The following is an 18,589-nucleotide window of genomic DNA, read 5'->3' on the forward strand; positions in this document are numbered from 1 at the left end:
CAGGTCACTAGGGATAGGAGCCATTGGTATGAGGCCAGGAGCTGTGCTTTCTGTTCCTTAGCTTTCTACTTTGCAATTATTCGCTAAGTAAAATTTTCACAAAAAACTTGAGAAGGCAAAGCAGTCTTAGTTTGAAGAATCTCTGAGTGAAGGTGTTTGGCTTTTGAATTAGCATTGCTCTGTTCTTATTATTAGTATTATGTTTATTAAACGGTGGTTTTTGTTTTCCTGCTTTCAGTGTCTCAGGTTAATGATTTTATTTCCATTTCGTTTTTTTTTTTTTTTTTTTTTTTTTTTTTGCGGTACGCGGGCCTCTCACTGCTGTGGCCTCTCCCACTGCGGAGCACAGGCTCCGGACGCGCAGGCCCAGTGGCCATGGCTCACGGGCCCAGCCGCTCCGTGGCACGTGGGATCCTCCTGGACCGAGGCACGAACCCGTGTCTCTTGCATCGGCAGGCGGACTCTCAACTACTGAGCCATTGGGGAAGCCCTCGTTATTTTTTTTAATTGTTTTCATCTTTCTTTATCCATAGTGTTCTTTGTCCATTAAACTTTTAGGGCCTCTTTTCTTATTCCTAATCATTAGCTTGTATTTTTCTAATATTTTCTTGTCACCTTTATAGATTTTGAATTTCTCTGCCCTTTTCATTTGATTTTTGTGCTTAAACTCTTTTTAAAAATTTAGCTATATTTTTCCAAATGGGATTTTATTAAGGTAGAGACACAAATAAGTATAAAGAAGAAGACTTGAGAAAACGAATGACTCCAACAGTGGCTTGCCCAGGGAGAGCTTTAGTTTATTTTTATTGATACATGTATTCTTTTTTCTATATACCTGGCTGCTGGGTGGTATGGTTCTAATGTGGATAGCCCCAAATATACTAAACACTCTAAGCAAGAGATTCAGGATAACTTTTTTCCCCTCCACTTATCCAATAGTAGCTCTTAGGGCTTCTCATAAGAGACTTTCTTATTCCTTTAAATTTTGAACCACTTCCTCGTAGCTTTAATCTGAGTAATGCAGATGCACCATGGGCAAATTTCCCACCTCTAAATAAAATAAGTTTATTTACAGTGATAAAGCCTTTGAACTATACTTAAAAGGACTGCTCTCATGTTTCCTGTCATCCCTTTAATTATGTTGAAGGTGTTTGATATTAAAAGTTTCACATGAAATTGAACTATTTGTAGTGAGGTGGATGGACCTAGAGTCTGTCGTACAAAGTGAAGTAAGTCAGAAAGAGAAAAACAAATACCATATGCTAACACATATATATGGAATCTAAAAAAGAAATGGTTCTGAAGAACCTAGGGGCAGGACAGGAATAAAGATGCAGATGTAGAGAATGGACTTGAGGACATGGGGAGGGGAAGGGTAAGCTGGGACGAAGTGAGAGAGTAGCATTGACATATATACACTACCAAATGTAAACTAGATAGCTAGTGGGAAGCAGCCACATAGTTCGGTGCTTTGTGACCACCTAGAGGGGTGGGATAGGGAGGGTGGGAGGGAGATGCAAGAGGGAGGGGATATGGGGATATATGTATACGTATAGCTGATTCACTTTGTTATACAGCAGAAACTAACACAACATTGTAAAGCAATTATACTCTAATAAAGATGTTAAAAAAAAATAAAAAGTTTCACAATCCTCATTTTAAAAACAATAAACAATCTTTAACAGTGTCAGCCTCCCAGAATCTGCTTTTCAATAATAAACACAAACAAAAAAAACTAAAAATAGAACGACCATATGGCCGAGCAATCCCACTACTGGGCATATACCCCAAAAATAAAAAAATAAACACAAACAAACAAAAAACAGTGGTGGATTTTAACTAATATTTTATTGCTAATCTTATTATTAAAAACTTTGTTTTCTAATTTATATTTCTTAAAATAGGAACTTCCTTTTTTAGTGTACATATAGGAAATGCTTTGAAAAGTATTTTATAGTATAAAATACTATTATCATGAAAAGTAACTTTTAAGGAAAAAAACATTTGTGATTCTGAATGATATAACGTACCAATAATTTTTTTATGTCTTCATAGATACTTCAGCTATTACTTTGATGTATAACATATGGGCTCAGGAAAGCAAAGGTAGATAAGGTCATTCTTTATTCTCTATATGTTCTACTCTGGGCCAAGGCCTCTAACTGGGTATTGCTCTGATGTAAGTGGAGCAGATAAAACCTTGTTTGTTAGCTGACTGTCACTATATAACATCCTTTCTCAGTAAGAGACTTCAGTTGATTCAATCCTGTAGCTTTGTTGTCCTCACCATAGCTACATTGCTGCACTTTGTTTAAAGGTCAGCATTGTTGCCCTTTAATATTACATTTCTCATCGTGCATCTCATTCTCATTCAGCATTTCTGAACGTTTCTCTCATTCTGGCAACTAAATTAGCTCAAATTATTACTATTTTGGCTGTGTATTTCCAGATACAAAGCACTGAAAAAACACTTTAACATATATAAAATATAGAAAGGAGTTATTCTGCCGTATATGTAAAATCTTAATAAATATTTTAGTTTAAATGCCATAAGAATGCAAACGCTGCATTCTTTTGTTAAACACTTTAAAATGTATATATGTAAAAATACTTCAAAATTATAAATACCCAAGAATCTTAATCTTGGTCACATTAGGCCTCTTAAAATATAATTATAGCATTCTGATACCTTTTAAGTTGTATGCCGTGAGATAATTCTTGTAGTTGGTAGTTCTTTGGGGAGATTTGTTTGCATTGTTTTCCAAAATAATAGTCACTTACAGAGTTCAGAGTCTGGAAAACCTGAAGGCTTTCATAATTTCAGGAGCACAATGACAGCTACACAGCAAGTCCATATGTTGCTTAGCTATAATTACATTTTAATAATTACTTTTTCTTTGGAGGAAGAACTATGGCTAACCTCCAAGAGAATGAAGCTGATGATTGTAAGTATTCAGATTTTCTCAACTGAAAGAACTTTGTCTTTTTTGTCCTATTTTAAATAGTTGAATATATTTATTTTGTATCATAGCATCAAGTGGATGAAGTTTCTATTCTGGGTCCTACTGTAAAATTTAAATGAATATTTGCATCAGATGGGAAGATTACCCTGGTTTTTTTGTTACTCCCGTATATGGACTTGCTGCCACAGGCATGCTAATTTTGCCATCTCCTACACGTAACTTGCTCCTTTCCGCCTCCATTCTTTTGCACATTACCATTCCCTCCACCTGCATCCTTTCATCCACTTCCTTTTCTGCTTTGAAAACTGGCATCTAAAATTATTTCGTCTAGAGACTCTTTACTCCATGTAACTATCACTTATTTTCTTGGTTTCACCATAACACTTAACATGGATAGATACAGATTCAACTATTCTGAGCTGTGTTTCTGTGATGTACCAGGTATAGTGTTATCTATCTCATTTAATTTTCATAGCTATCCTGTGAGTTATTCCCATTTTTCAGGTGAAATTAAATAAATTCCCTGTTATATTCCTAGTTTTAGCTATGCCATAATTTGAACTTCTTTTGTGATTTTTAAAAATATAGCTTTTTACAATGTCATTCTGCCTTTCTTTCTTTCTTTCCTTTCCTGCTATCTACAATTTAACTCACCAACAGCACTTAAATTTTTTTTAAATACAGGTATGATTTACATAGAATAAAATACACCCATTTAAAGAATATAGTCTGCATTTTGACAAATGCATACACCCATGTAACAACCACATTTTCATCAGTCCCCCAAATCCCTTCTGCCCTCTCCCACTAATGTCTCTTCTTCCCCACTCTCCCCCAGGCAATAACTCATCTGGGTTCTGTCCACTATAGATTTTTTGTTTGTTCTAGAATTTCACATAAATGGAGTCATAGAATATATGCTCTTGTCTGACTTCTTTTGCTCAGCATGTCTTTAAAATTGTTTCTTTTTATTGCTAGATTGTGTTCAGTTGTATAGAATGGAATATACCACAGTTTTGTTTAACCATTCACCTGTTGATAGACAATTTGACCTGTTTCTAGACTTTGGCTATTAAAAATAAGGCTGCTATGAAAAATCCATGTATAGGTCTTTGAGCGGAGATATTTCCATTTTTCCTCTGTAACTGTCTAGGTGTGGCTATACCATTTTGCATTCCCACCAACAATATATGAGCATTCCAGTTGCTCTCCATCCTCATCAGCACTTATATTGTCAGTTTAAAATTTTTTAGCCATTCTAGTTATTGTGTCGTAGTGTCTTATAGTATTTCATTTGTATTTCACTGGTGACCAGTGGTATTGAACACCTTTTCATAGGTTTATTGGCCATTGTATCTTTTTTTGGTAAATTAAAATTTTTTGTGTATTTAAAAATTGGTGTTTTCTTCTTCTTACTGACTTTTAAGACTTTTTTATATAGTCAGGATCTTAGTTCTTTGTCAGTTATATGTATTGTGCATATTTTTTCCCAGTTTGTGCCTTGCCTTTTCATTTTCTTAACTGTTTTTGGAGAGGGGAAGCTTTTAATTTTTATGAAGTTCAGCATATCAATCTTTTCTTTCATGGTTTGTGCTTTAGGTCTCCTAAGAAATTTTTGCCTACCCCAAAGTTGTGAAGATTTTCTCTTGTGTTTTATTCTAGAAGTTTTATAGTGTTGGTTTCTATATTTAAGTCTATGTTTCATTTTGAGTTAATTTTTGTGTTTAATGTAAGAGCCAAGGTTTTTTCCTTTTACTTAATATCTAGCTTTTATTGAAAATATTTTTTATTTTTCCTTTGGATTTTCTCAGCACTTTTGTTGAAAAGTAATTGAACATGTACATGTGATCCATTTCTGGACTTCTTATTCTGTTTCATTGATATATATGTGGTATTCCAATATCATACTCTTTTACTTTATTTTTATAATTTTTAGAAGTAGTATAAATCCCCCAACCCAACATCATTTTGAAAATGAAAAAAAAATCTTTGCCTAATTTTTTTTTTTTTGGGCTGCATTGAGTCTTTGTTGCTGCGCGTGGTCTTTCTCTAGTTGTGGCGAGCTGGGGCTACTCTTCATTGGGGACGCAGGCTTCTTATTGCAGTGGCTTCTCTTGTTGTGGAGCACGGGCTCCAGGTGCACAGGCTTCAGTAGTTGTAGCTCATGGGATCTAGAGCGTAGGCTCAGTAGTTGTGGTGCGTGGGCTTAGTTGCTCCTCGGCATGTGGGATCTTCCCAGACCAGGGCTCGAGCCCATGTTGCCCGCACTGGTAGGCGGATTCTTTTTTTTTTCTTTTTAATCTTCACTTTTATTATTTATTTATTTTTAACACCTTTATTGGAGTATAATTGCTTTACAATACTGTGTTAGTTTCTGCGTTATATCAAAGTGAATCAGCTATACATAAACATATATTCCCATATCTCCTCCCTCTCGTGTCTCCTTCCCATCCTCCCTATCCCACCCCTCTAGGTGGTCACAAAGCACCAAGCTGATCTCCCTGTGCTATGCGGCTGCTTCCCACTAGCTATCTATTTTACATTTGGTAGTGTATATATATCCATGCCACTTTCTCACTTCATCCCAGCTTACCCTTCCCCCTCCTCGTGTCCTCACGTCCATCCTCTACATCTGTGTCTTTATTCCTGTCCTGCCCCTAGGTTCTTCAGAACCTTTTTTTTCTTTTTTTCAGATTCCATATATATGTGTTAGCATACGGTATTTGTTATTCTCTTTCTGACTTCACTCTGTATGACAGACTCTAGGTCCTTCCACCTCACTACAAATAACTCAATTTCATTTCTTTTTATGGCTGAGTAATATTCCATTGTATATATGTGCCACATCTTCTTTATCTACTCATCTGTCGATGGACACTTAGGTTGCTTCCATGTCCTGGCTATTGTAAATAGAGCGGCAGGCGGATTCTTAACCACTGTGCCACCAGGGAAGTCCATCCTTGCATAATTTACTCCCTTGCCCTCACTGCTTGTGTTTGTGTATGTGTTGTTGATTTTTGTTTTTCATTTGTTTTTGTTAGTTTCTGCTTTCAAAGATATTGCCATCAGCAGGGGCTATGTGCTTGGTATTTTCCAGGGCAGATATTGTTTGTATTACGGAAAATGTTAACTACTTTCAGCTGGCTGGAAGTAATGAGCAGTTGGGGTTCTTCCTCTGTCTCACTATCATTGACAGTAAGCAATTCTACATTCCATTGGTACATCTATATGATTTTTTTTTTTTGCAGTACGCGGGCCTCTCACCGTTGTGGCCTCTCCCATTGCGGAGCACAGGCTCCGGACGCGCAGGCTTAGTGGCCATGGCTCACGGGCCCAGCCGCTTCGCTGCATGTGGGATCTTCCCGGACCGGGGCACGAACCCGTGTCCCCTGCATTGGCAGGCGGACTGTCAACCACTGCGCCACCAGGGAAGCCCCATCTATATGATTTTTGAGAAGGTCAGCAAATTGGGACTGCAGCAGCAGAAGTGTGTATCAGAAGCCAAGTGTTTAACTAGCAAATCTGACACTTGACAGGAAATGAAATTGTAACACTTTTTAATTACTTTAAGATCATATATTTCTTTTCCTTCTTCTCCTGTCTCTTTTTAACAGAAATGTCCCAGCCTTGCCTAAAGCAATCTTTTGCATGAATATTTGAAGAACTCTGATGACAGTTGCCAGAACTATAGCGTGTGCTTAATGGAAACATGTTGAATTGAAGAAAATTGTTAGATACAGATTGCATTTAATTTAGTTTCTGACTACATGTAAAAAGTGCTGGGTTAGTGAACATTGTTTTTGGTTTCAGAACAGTGCGCACATGCTTTCATTTTTCTTTTCTTAAACCACCTTGCCTCACTTAAGAGTAAAAATAATAGGAGAAAAGGTAAATGTAACACATATTCAATTATGTACTGATTTTTATTTGTCAAATCAATAATACACGTTAGGGCTTCCCTGGTGGCGCAGTGGTTGAGAGTACGCCTGCTGATGCAGGGGACACGGGTTCGTGCCCGGTCTGGGAAGATCCCACATGCCGCGGAGCAGCTGGGCCCGTGAGCCATGGCCGCTGAGCCTGCGCGTCCGGAGCCTGTGCTCCGCAATGGGAGAGGCCACAACGGTGAGAGGCCTGCGTACCGCAAAAAAAAAAAATAATAATAATAATAATAATACATGTTACATGTGTATATTTGGTTCTTCCAATTATATTGTGTACTTCACCAGACAGAGGTTTTGTCTTCTGTTTATTTTGTATCCATTTTCTTCACTTCTCACATACTGGAAATGTTGATGGATCTCACTTATGATTATTTTATTTTATTTTATTTTATTTGGCCATGCCATACAACTTATGGAATCTTAGTTCCCCAACCAGTGATAGAACCCGGCCCTCTGCAGTGAAAGCGCCGAATCCTAACCACTGGACCACCGGGGAATTCCTTGGATTATGCATTTTAATTAACTTCTAGTGAATAATAAGTCCCAGGCCACAGTAGAAGTATGTGTGTATTTTTTCTTCCTACTGGAATCACATTTCTCCTCTGAAAGATGTTTCTTAGCTTTGCACTTGACACAACTTAGAATTTTAGAAACCAGGTAGGTGATGAGTTAGAGGTATGTTAATAGCTTTCCCTTTTTAAGTTGTTGTTATAGGTCGATTGTGGTCCAGGGCCTTAGACGGGTTTGTCATCACTTTGTGTGTTTGTTTCATAAAGACTGCAGTAGATTACAAGATCAGTCAGACAAATGGCAATGTCAGTCAGCTGCTTGAATAGATATTTTTAGATATGTTTCTCCTCTTAGTACTAATCATGCAGTTGACCACAAATCTTATTTGATAGTGGGTGAGAAAATTTGAAGCGGGAGCTCCAGATGAAGCACCTTGGGTAGTAAGATGTGAACTAAAATTGAGGTAGAGATCACATTTCTGATTAAACACAATCTTTCCTCCTTATGATTCTGATAAAAACCTGATCTTGCATGATGTTTGTTTTGTTTTGTTTTTTTTTTTTTTTGCGGTACGCGGGCCTCTCACTGTTGTGGCCTCTCCTGCCATGGAGCACAGGCTCCGGACACGCAGGCCCAGCGGCCATGACTCACGGGCCCAGCCGCTCTGCGGCATGTGGGATCTTCCTGGACCGGGGCACGAACCCGTGTCCCCTGCATCGGCAGGCGGACTCTTAACCAGTGCGCCACCAGGGAAGCCCTTGCATGATGTTTTTATGATAGATCTTATTTAATGAAGTTAAAGCACCTAGCCAGAAACACATAGGTGAATATTATGCTATTGTATTGCATATATGGTGTTTTATGTTCTAGGTGTGACATTGATTTCACTTCTGTAAATACATTTTAAAATACTTTGAAGTTAACTTTCATTTTGTTTTATTATTCACAGGTCGCTTATTTTGGTTACAAGTGGCTGAAGTAGTATCTATGTCCATTTAGGGTTTTTTGGCTAACTTAAATAAATCACTAGAATGATAAGCTCGTACTCTTGAAGTAAAAGCTGAAAAACTGAGTTTTAGAAAGAACAGACACTTGAGCAGCTCCAGAGATCTAGAAAGCAGTAAGCAATGGATAATCTTTATGGAGCCTCCATTAAGATAGTTCTTCTTTGCTTTTCCATTCATGTGATCACTCTGCTCATGATTCAGAGATTTCAGAGATTGAGACAGATAGGGACTGATTGGTCTGGCTTGGGTTTATTGCCAGCTTTTTGTTAGGAGGGTGCGGGGCACCAATTGCATACTTTGGAAGAGGGATGTTTTCCTCAAAGGAAGATCAAGGTGTATTATCACAGGAAGGGGAAGTAGATATGGAAAGGTTAAAAAAAAACAATATGATTACAGTTTCTAGGGTGATATAATATTTCTTTAATCTTATCATACAGTATTAACTGTTTCTTGGCTGAACTTGGGTTTGGGACCTTTCAGCATTTATAGGTTTGCTGTGATCATAAAACAGCACTTATTAAGACTGGTCTGCTTTGTACTTCAGTTGCTTTCCCCCTGTCTTTAGTTCATACCCTTATTTGAATAAGTGATTTAAATTATCGAGTCAATTACTTTAAAAATATTTCTTTCCTTTATTCATTTAGTGAATTCTTTTTTTTTCAGTGTTAGCTATGTACCAGGTACTATCATGATGCCAAGGTTTCAAAAATAAATAAGAGCTAACATGCTCCCCTCTACCCCCAAGCTTTATCAAGGTATAATTGACATATAATATTGTGTAAGTTTAAGGTGTACAATGTGATGATTTGATACATGTATATATTATGAAATATTTACCACAGAAAGGTTAGTTAATACACATCCCTTACCTCACATAATTACCATTTTTTCGCTGTTGTTATGGTAAGAACATTAAAGCTCTACTATCATAGCAACTTTCAAGTACACAATAAAGTGTCATTAACTATAGTCACCATGCTGTAAATTACATCCTCAGAACTTAACTTATCTTATATCTGAAGTTTGTACATTCTCATCAACATCTTCCCATTTCTCCCTTCCTTCAGCCCCTGGCTACCACCATTCTACTCTCTGTTTCTATGAGTTCATTGTTTTTAGGTTCCACATATAAGTGAGATCACACAGGATTTGTCTTTTCTTATCTGACTTATTTTACTTAGCCCTCAAGGTCCATCCATGTTGTTGCAAATGGCAGGATTTCCTTCTTTTTTTTATGGGCAAAATAATACTCCATTGTACATATATACCGCATTTTCTTTAACCATTCATATGTTGATGGACTTTTAGATTGTTTACATGTCTTACCTATTATGAATAATGCCACAGATGAACATGGGAGAGCAGATATCTCTTCAAGATAATGATTTCATCTTCTTCAGATATATATCCAGAAGTGGAATTGCTGGATAATATGGTCTCTCTGTTTTAATTTTGGGGGAACCTACACCAGAGTTCCCTTTTCTCCATATCCTCACCAGCATTTGTTATTTCTTGCCTTTTTGATAATAGTCATTTTAACTGGTGTGAGACAATATCTCATTGTGGTTTTGATTTGCATTTCCCTGACGATTAGTGATGTTGAACACCTTTTCATGTACCTGTTGGCCATCTGTATGCTTATTTAGAAAAATTGTTATGCAAGTCCTCTGCCTATTTTAAAATCAGATTGTTTTTCTGCTGTTGAGTTTTTTGAGTTTCTTATGTATTTTGGATATTAACTCCTGATCAGACAGATGGTTTGCAAGTATTTTTCCCCATTCCGTAGGTTGCCTTTCCACATTGTTGTTTCTTTTGCAGTGCAGAAGCTTTTTAGTTTTATGTAGTCCAACTTGTTTATTTTTGCTTCTGTTGCTTGTTCTTTTGTTGTCATATCAAAAATATCATTGGCAAGACTGATGTCAAGGAGCTTTTTCCTTTTGTTTTCTTCTAGGAGTTTTACAGTTTCAGGTCTTATGTTAAGCTTAATCCATTTTGAGTTGTTTTTTGTGTATGGTGTAAGATAGGAGTCCAGTTTCACTCTTTTGCATTTTTGGCTCCCTTGTCAAATACTATTAGTTGACTATACATGTGTAGGTTTATTTCTGGGCTCTTGATTCTGCTCCATAGATCTATGCCTGTTTTTTTATGCCAGTACCATATTGTTTTGATTACTATAGCTTTGAAGTATAGTTTGGAATGAAGTGTGATGCCTCTAGCTTTGTTCTTCTTTCTGAAGATTGCTCTGGCTATTTGGGCTCTTTAGTGGTTCCATGTGAATTTTAGTATTGCTTTTTCTATTTCTGTGAAAAATGCCATTGGAATTTTCATTAGGATTGCATTGAATCTATAGATGGCGTTGTATACTAGGGACATTTTAACAATATTAGCTCTTCATGAACATGGGATATCTTTCCATTTATTTGTGTCTTCAATTTCTTTCCTCAGTGTCTTACAGTTTTGTTTATAGATCTTTCATCTCCTTGGTTAAATTTATTCCTAAGTGTTTTTATTCTTTTTGATGCTGTTGTAAATAAGATTGTTTTCTGTATTTCTTTTTTAGATCATTCATTGTTAATGTATAGAAATGCAGCTGATTTTTGATAGCAATTTTGTATCCTACAACTTTACTGAATTAATTTATTATGTCTAATGGTTTTTTTGGTGGTCTTTTGGGTTTTCCATATACAAAATCATGTCATCAGCAAACAGAGACACTTCTGCTTTTTATTTTCCAATTTGGATGCCTTTCATTTCTTACCTGATTGCTCTATGACTTCTAGTACTGTGTTGAATAGGAGTGGTGAGAGTGGGCACCCTTGTCTTTTACTGATCTTAGAGGGAAAGTTATCAATCTTTCATTGTTGAGTATGATGTTAGCTGTGGGTTTGTCATATATGACCTTTATGTTGAGATATGTTCCTTCCATACCCAATTTGTTGCGGGTTTTTTTTTTTTAATGATGAGAGGATGTTGAATTTTGTTAAATGCTTTTTCTGCATTTTTTGAGATGATCATATGATTTTTAACTCTCATTCTTTTAATGGGGTGTGTGACATTTATTGACTTGCATATGTTGAACTATCCTTGCATCCCAGGGATAAATCCCACTTGATCATGGTATGTGATCTTTTAATGTGCTTTTAAATTCTGTTTGCTACTGTTTTGCTAAAAAGTTTTGCATCTTCAGTCATCAATGATATTGGCTTATAGTTTTCTTTTTTTTGTGGAATCCTTATCTGCCTTTGGTATCAGGGTAATGCTAACCTCATAAATTGTGTTCCCTCCTTTCTAATTTTTGAGAAGAGTTTGAGAACAATTGGTATTAATTCCTTTTTTTAAAAAAAAGATGTATTTATTATTTATTTATTCTATTAATTTTTGGCTGCTTCAGGTCTTAGTTGCAGCATGCGGGATCTTGGTTGAGGCATGCGGTACCTTTTGTTGTGGCACGTGGGCTCTTTGTTGTGGTGCGCTGGCTTCTCTCTAGTTGTGGCATGCGGGTTTTTTCTTCTGTGGTTGTGGTTCGCAGGCTCCAGGATGTGTGGGCTCTTTAGTTGTGGTGCATAGGCTTTAGTTGAGGCACTCGAGCTCAGTAGTTGTGGCGTGCAGGCTTAGTTGCCCTGAGGCATGTGGGATCTTAGTTCCCCAACCAGGAATCGAATCTGCATCCCCTGCATTGTAAGGTGGAGTCTTTACCACTGGACCACCAGGGAAGTCCCAGTGTTAATTCTTTAAACGTTTTGTAGAATTAACCTGTGAAGGCATCTGGTGTTAGGCTTTTCTCTGTTGGGAGGTTTTTGATTATTGATTCACTCTCCTTTCTTGTTATTGTTTTGTTCAGATTTTCTGTTTCTTCATGATACAGACTTGCTAGGTTGTATGTTTCTAAGAATTTATTAATTTCTTCTGGATTGCTCAATTTGTTGTCATCTAATTGTTCATTGTAGTCCCTTATTGAGCCTTTGTATTTCTGTGGTATCAGTTGTATTGTCTCCTTTTTTATTTATAATTTTATTTGTCTTCTTTTTTCTTGGTAAGTCCAGCTAAAGGTTTGTCAGTTTTGTTTATTTTTTTCAAAAAACCAACTCTTAGTTCCACTGTTTCTTTTGTACTGTTTTTCTGTTCTCTATTTGATCTATTTCTTCTCTGATCTTTAGTATCTTCTTTCTGCTAACTTTGGGCTTAGTTTTTGTTTTTTCTAGTTTCCTTGATGTGTAAAGTTAGGTTGTTTGAGCTCTTTCTTGTTTCTTATCTATATAAACTTTTCTCTTAGCACTGCTTTTGCTGCATCCTATAGTTTGGTATGTTGTATTTCCATTTTCATTTATTTTAAGATACTTTTTAAATTTCCCTTTTGATTTCTTCTTTAACCCATTGATTCTTCAAGAATCTGTTGTTTAATTTCCACATATTTGTGATTTTTCCAGTTTTCCTCCTGTTATTGATTTCTAGTTTCATCCATTGTGGTTGGAAAATATACTTGATATGATTTCAGTCTTTTAAAATTTGCTAAGATGACCTAATATATGATTGATTCTGTAGAATGTTCCATATGTGCTTGAGAAAAATGTGTATTCTGATGCTGTTGGATGGAGTGTTCTGTATTTGTCTGTTAGGTTCATTTAGTCTAAAGTTTAGTTCCAGTCCAATATTTCCTTATTGATTTTCTGTCTGGATGATTTATCCATTGTTGGGGGATTGAAGTCCTCTAATATTGTTGTACTGCTGTCTATTTCTTGCTTCAGATCATTTGTTTTTGCTTAATGTATTTAGTTGCTCAAATGTTGGGGGCATATATACTTACAAATGTTATATTCTCTTGATGAATTGACCCCTTTATCATTATATAATGACCTTCTTTGTCTCTTGTTATAGTTTTTAACTTAAAGTCTGTTTAGTCTGATGTAAGTATAGTTACCCCTGATCTCTTGGCTTTTATTTGTGTGGAATATCTTTTTCCATCCCTTCGCTATTATTGTCTGTGTCTCTAAAGCTAAAGTGAGTCTCTTGTAGGCAATGTGTAGTTGGATCTTTTTTTAAAATCCATTCAACCACTCTATGCCTTTTGATTGGAGCATTTAATCCATTTACATTTACAGTAATTATTGATAGGTAAGGACTTACTCTTGCCATCTTATTGTTTTCAGGCTGTTATGTAGTTGCTTTGTTCCTTTGTTTCTCTCTTGTTGTCTTCCTTTGTGAATTGATGCTTTTCCATAGTGGTATACTTTGATTCCCTTCTCTTTATTTTGTGTGTATCTTCTATAGGTTTTTGTGTTGTGGTTACTTTGAGGCTTGCTTAAAACATTGTATAGATATAACAGTCAATTTTAAGCTGATAACAACTTAACTTTGATTTCATACAGAAACTCTGCTTTTTTATTCCCTTCTGCCATGTGTTATGTTTTTGATGCCATACTTTATATCTTTTAATATTGTTTATTCATTTAAAATTGTTGTAGCTGTATCTATTTTAAACACTTTTGTCCTTTAACCTTTATACTAAAGTGGTTAACACAGCACCATATTATAGTATTAGAATATTCTGAATCTAACTGTATACTTGCCTTTACCAGTGTGTTAATTTCATGTTACTAGTTAGTGTCCTTTAGTTTCAACTAGAAGAACTTCTTTCAGCATTTCTTTTTTTTTTTTTTGTGGTCTGCGGGCCTCTCACTGTTGTGACCTCTCCCATCGCGGAGCACAGGCTCCGGACGCGCAGGCCCAGCGGCCATGGCTCATGGGCCCAGCCGCTCCGCGGCACGTGGGATCTTCCCAGACCAGGGCACCAACCCGTGTCCCCTGCATTGGCAGGCAGACTCTCAACCACTGTGCCACCAGGGAAGCCCCCACAGCATTTCTTTTAAGACAGATGTAGTGATGGTAAACACCCTCAGCTTTTGTTTGTTTGGGAAAGCCTTTATCTTGGCTTCATTTCTGAAGGACAGCTTTGCTGGATAAAGTTTTCTTGGTTGGCAGTTTCTTTCTTTCAGTACTTTGAGTATATCATTACATTTTCTCTTGGCCTGCAAGGTCTCTGCTGAGAAATCTGCTGATAGACTTATGGGGGTTCCCTTGAATGCAAGAACATTTTTTTCTCTTGCTGTTTTTAAATTTTTTTCTTTGTCTTTTATTTTAGATCATTTTATTACAATGTGCCTTGGATTTTAGATTGAAATTTTGGGGTAACCTATTACCCTTATGAACTTGGCATTCAAATCTCTCTCCAAGTTTGGGAAGTTCTCAGCCATTATTTCTTTAAATAAGCCTTCTACCCCTTTCCCCCCTCTCTTTTCCTTCTGGAACTCCAATGATACATAGTTTCTTTTGATGGCATCTCATAAGACCCATAGGCTTTCTTCATTAGTAGGTTTTTTTTTTTTTCTTTTCTCCTCTAACTGACTAATATAAAAAGATCTGCCTATGAGCTCATTGATTCTTTCTTCTGCTTCTTGCTCTGGGCTGCTGTTGAAACTTTGTTGAATTCTTCAGTTTAGTCATTGTATTCTTCATCTCCAAAATTCTTTTGTTTCTTTTTAATGTCTTGGCTGGTGACTTCTCATCTTGTTTTGTTTTCCCTAGGTTACAATATTTTATTTTATTTGTTTATTTTTCTTATTGAGGTATAGTTGATTTATAATATTATATTTGTTTCAGGTGTACAACATAGTGATTCAATATTTTTATAGATTATATTCCATTTAAAGTTATTACAAAGTGGTGGCTGTATTTCCCCTTCCTGTACAATATATCCGTGTTGCTTATGTATTTTATACATAGTAGTTTATGTCTCGTAATCCTCCCCTCGCCACCATTCTCACTGGTGACCACTAGTTTGTTCTGTATATCTGTGTCTGTTTCTGTTTTGTAATATGCATTCATTTGTGTTTGTCTTTCTCTGACTTATTTCACTAAGCATAATACCCTCCAGGTCCATCCATGTTGTTGCAAATGGCACAATTTCTTCTTTATGGCTGAGAACACATTCCATTGTGTATATATATACCACATCTTCCTTATCCATTCATCCGTTGATGGATACTTAGGTTGCTTCCATATCTTAGCTATTATAAATAATGCTGCTATGAACATTGGAGTGCAAGCACCTTTTTGAATTAGTGTTTTCATTTTCTTCGGATATATACCCAACAGTAGGATTGCTGGATCATAATGGTAGTTCTGTTTTCTGTTTTTTGAGGACTTCCATACTGTTTTCCATAGTTGCTGCACCAATTTACAGTCCCATCAACAGTGTATTAGGAATCCCTTTTCTCCACATCCTTGCCAGCATTTATTATTTGTAGACTTTTTGATCATAGCCATTTTGACAAGTGTGAGGTGATATCTCGTGGTTTTGATTTGCATTTCTCTGATGATTAGAAATGCTGAACATATTTTCATGTGTCTGTTGGCCATTCATATATCTTCTTTGGAAAAATGTCTATTTAGATCTTCTGCCTATTTTTTTAATTGGGTGGTTTGGGTTTTTTTTGTTTGTTTTTTGTTTGTTTGTTTTTTGGTATTGAGTGTTCTCATCTTGTATTGTTTCCCTGACATTGTTAGATTTTTATTTGTGCTCTCCTGTAACTCTCCAAGCATCTTTAGGACAATTATTTTGAATTCTTTGTTAGGCAATTCCTGCATCTCCATTTCTTTGGGGCTAGTTACTGGAGGTTTATTGTATTCCTTTGGTGGATACATGTTTCACTTTTTCTTTATGGTCCCTGTAGCCTTGCGTAGGTATCTGTGCATTTGAAGAAGCAGTTACCCTTCATGACTTCATGGACTGACTTCAGTAAGGGAAGATTTTTCACCTGCAATTGGGGGTATGCTGGAGCATGCGGTGAACCCCAAGTCTAGTGATCTGTGGCACCAGGGGTGGGGTCATGTGGCAGCACTGGGGCCTGAGGGGACATGGTGGCTGATTGGCTCAGGCTCTTGGGATCCACAGCCTCAAGAACTGTGTGGTCCTTGGTTAGCACTGGGGTCCTTAGCAGTGCCTTCAGACCCAGTGTCTAGGGTCTAGGGCAAGTAGTGGCTGTGGCTATAACTGATGGTATGCACATGCTCAGTTGCAGGGATCACCTAACTGCAAGTACCTTAGTCATGGCAGGTGAGGTTGCTGACACATATGTAGGTGGGGCCCAGGGTAGGCAGTAAGGGTTGGGATCATCTGTGGGTACACCAACACCTGGGGAGACCTTGGCTGTCAGTAGACACTACCATGGCTGCAGGGTCTTGCCACAGGTGCATGACAGTGGAGACCAGTGATGGGGGTTGGGCTAGGAAGTGCAGGTGCACAGCTGGAGGGGCTAGCTGCAGGTGAGCACAGTGATGCAGGTCAGTGACAGAAAATAAAGTGTGATCTAGACCCATAAGCAGCTGCGGTGGCCCTGGCTGTTGGTGTGACTTTCCGTGGCTGCACAGTCTTCCCCAGGTATGGTCATGACAGTGGAAGCTGATGACAGGCATCAGTGGCATAAAAGTGCACAGCTGGAGGGCTAGCCTGGAGCGTGCACGTGGCGGTGGAGGTCAGCCATGGGAGTCTAGGCAGCATCTTGCAGTCGTGCAGCCACAGGGGCTTGGGGTGGTATTTGGTGTGGGTCCTGGGCTCCTGTGGGGCAGGTGAGGGGAGGGAACGAGGAGGGACTCGGGCAACTGGTGTTGGTGAACACAAATAACTATGGGACAAAAGCTGGTGAAATCTGCCGGTGATCTGTGGTGGCTGTGCTGGCCGTTGGTTTTTTCAGTTGAGAAAGCTTCAAAATTCAGGTCCTTTGAAGAGCAAGTGGGACTGTGGTTATACCCACTTTGTGGCTGATCTTGGTAACCCCTGCTATTCTTCCTTGTTCCTAGCCATCTCTATATCTCAGCTTTGCTGGTCTCTGGGTGGGGTGAAATCAAAGCAGGTCCTTTGTGCACTGCCCGAAAAGGCTGGGGAAGCTGGTTGCTTACTCTGATCTCCCTTTCCTGGCATGGGAACTCTTTCTAGCTGGGGAGTTTCCCCTTGGTGCTAAACAGTGCCAGCCTAGGAGATGGATGATAAAAACAAAACGAAGCTGTTTTCTTTCCCTTTTTGTGTGGTTGTTCCATTATGTTGTTGAAGTTTCTTACGTGGACTTCACATCTTTCCTAGAGCTGTTTTTGTTCATGAATAACTGTCTAATTGTTGATCTTTGTGGGAGGACAGAGGCTGGGGGTCCTATGTTACCATTTTGATCCCTGAATCTTTTTTGGGTGGTAGTTGACTTCAGTGCATTCATTCAGTAATTAAGACTGGACTTGATGAGGTGCGATTTATATATAAAAAGATTCTTCAAATTGTTTAAAATCAGAAAAAATTCTGCTAATCACTCCTCTCAGTAGACATTTGCCAAAGTGCTCTTTGTGATTGTGGCTTGTGAATCACTAGTGATTTGACCTATCAATAATAACACATATAATACAAGGTGAAATGTTACAGGGTGTTGTATTGGATAAGATAGGGATGAAAAAACTGTTGGAAGACAATCCCTCATGGTGTCTTGCAGTTCTGTGTATCTTTCAAGTAAAGCACTGGCTGCCTTTTGTTCTGGACTATCTTTTCAAGGATGTTTGTATAGTGAATAGCCTAGGAAGACAGAGATGGTGTCTTCCTCTGGAGCAAAGGGCACACATGCTAACTGCCCATTATGCAGCCCATATGAAATATGGGCTTCCTAAGCTCAGAGTTCTTCTTCTGTGCTGTAACCCACTACTTCTGAGGGCATCCATCTGGGCCCATCCACATTGCTCCCTTGGGATTTGGTGTGCATTAGATAACTAGATAACTAGAAAACATAGGAAAACTAATTGTAAACATCTAGGAGGTGTCTCTAAACTGATGAATTTGCAAGTACGTTTTAAGTTTTGTTTCATTTTAAAGAACTGACCATAGCGATCTCAGACAATGTATTATAGCTGTGGTTTAAGCAAGGAAGATGATGCTCAATTCTAATCTGCAGATCCATACTCAGTGAAAATGCCTTTCCATTAAAGGATTGGAGAGAGAGAGACAGAGAGAGAGAGAAAATGTATTTCAGTTGTAATAAAATATGTAAGATAGATAAATATTGCTTTGATTACCTACTTGACCTGATTTCTTTTTTTTTTCTTGAGGAGCTATTTGTACTGATCATGTAGGGTAAAA

The 18,589-nt window shown here is 37.6% G+C and overlaps 1 protein-coding gene across 5 annotated transcripts in view; it reads left to right on the forward strand.

Moving 5' to 3' along the window:
• The window catches only part of OSBPL8 (oxysterol binding protein like 8), a 192,977-nt gene that overhangs the window by 17,794 nt on the left and 156,594 nt on the right, over positions 1-18,589 (forward strand). For 3 of the 5 annotated variants that reach the window (XM_060165249.1, XM_060165248.1, XM_060165251.1), the window contains exon 2: positions 2,056-2,106. The exons of the other annotated variants lie outside the window; for them this stretch is intronic. The gene's annotated coding sequence lies outside the window, so the exon portion shown is untranslated. The remainder of the gene's footprint in view (positions 1-2,055; positions 2,107-18,589) is intronic. 5 annotated transcript variants of the gene reach the window in all.

Source organism: Lagenorhynchus albirostris, chromosome 11 (genome assembly GCF_949774975.1).
Source record: "Lagenorhynchus albirostris chromosome 11, mLagAlb1.1, whole genome shotgun sequence".
NCBI classification, from domain to species: domain Eukaryota; kingdom Metazoa; phylum Chordata; class Mammalia; order Artiodactyla; family Delphinidae; genus Lagenorhynchus; species Lagenorhynchus albirostris.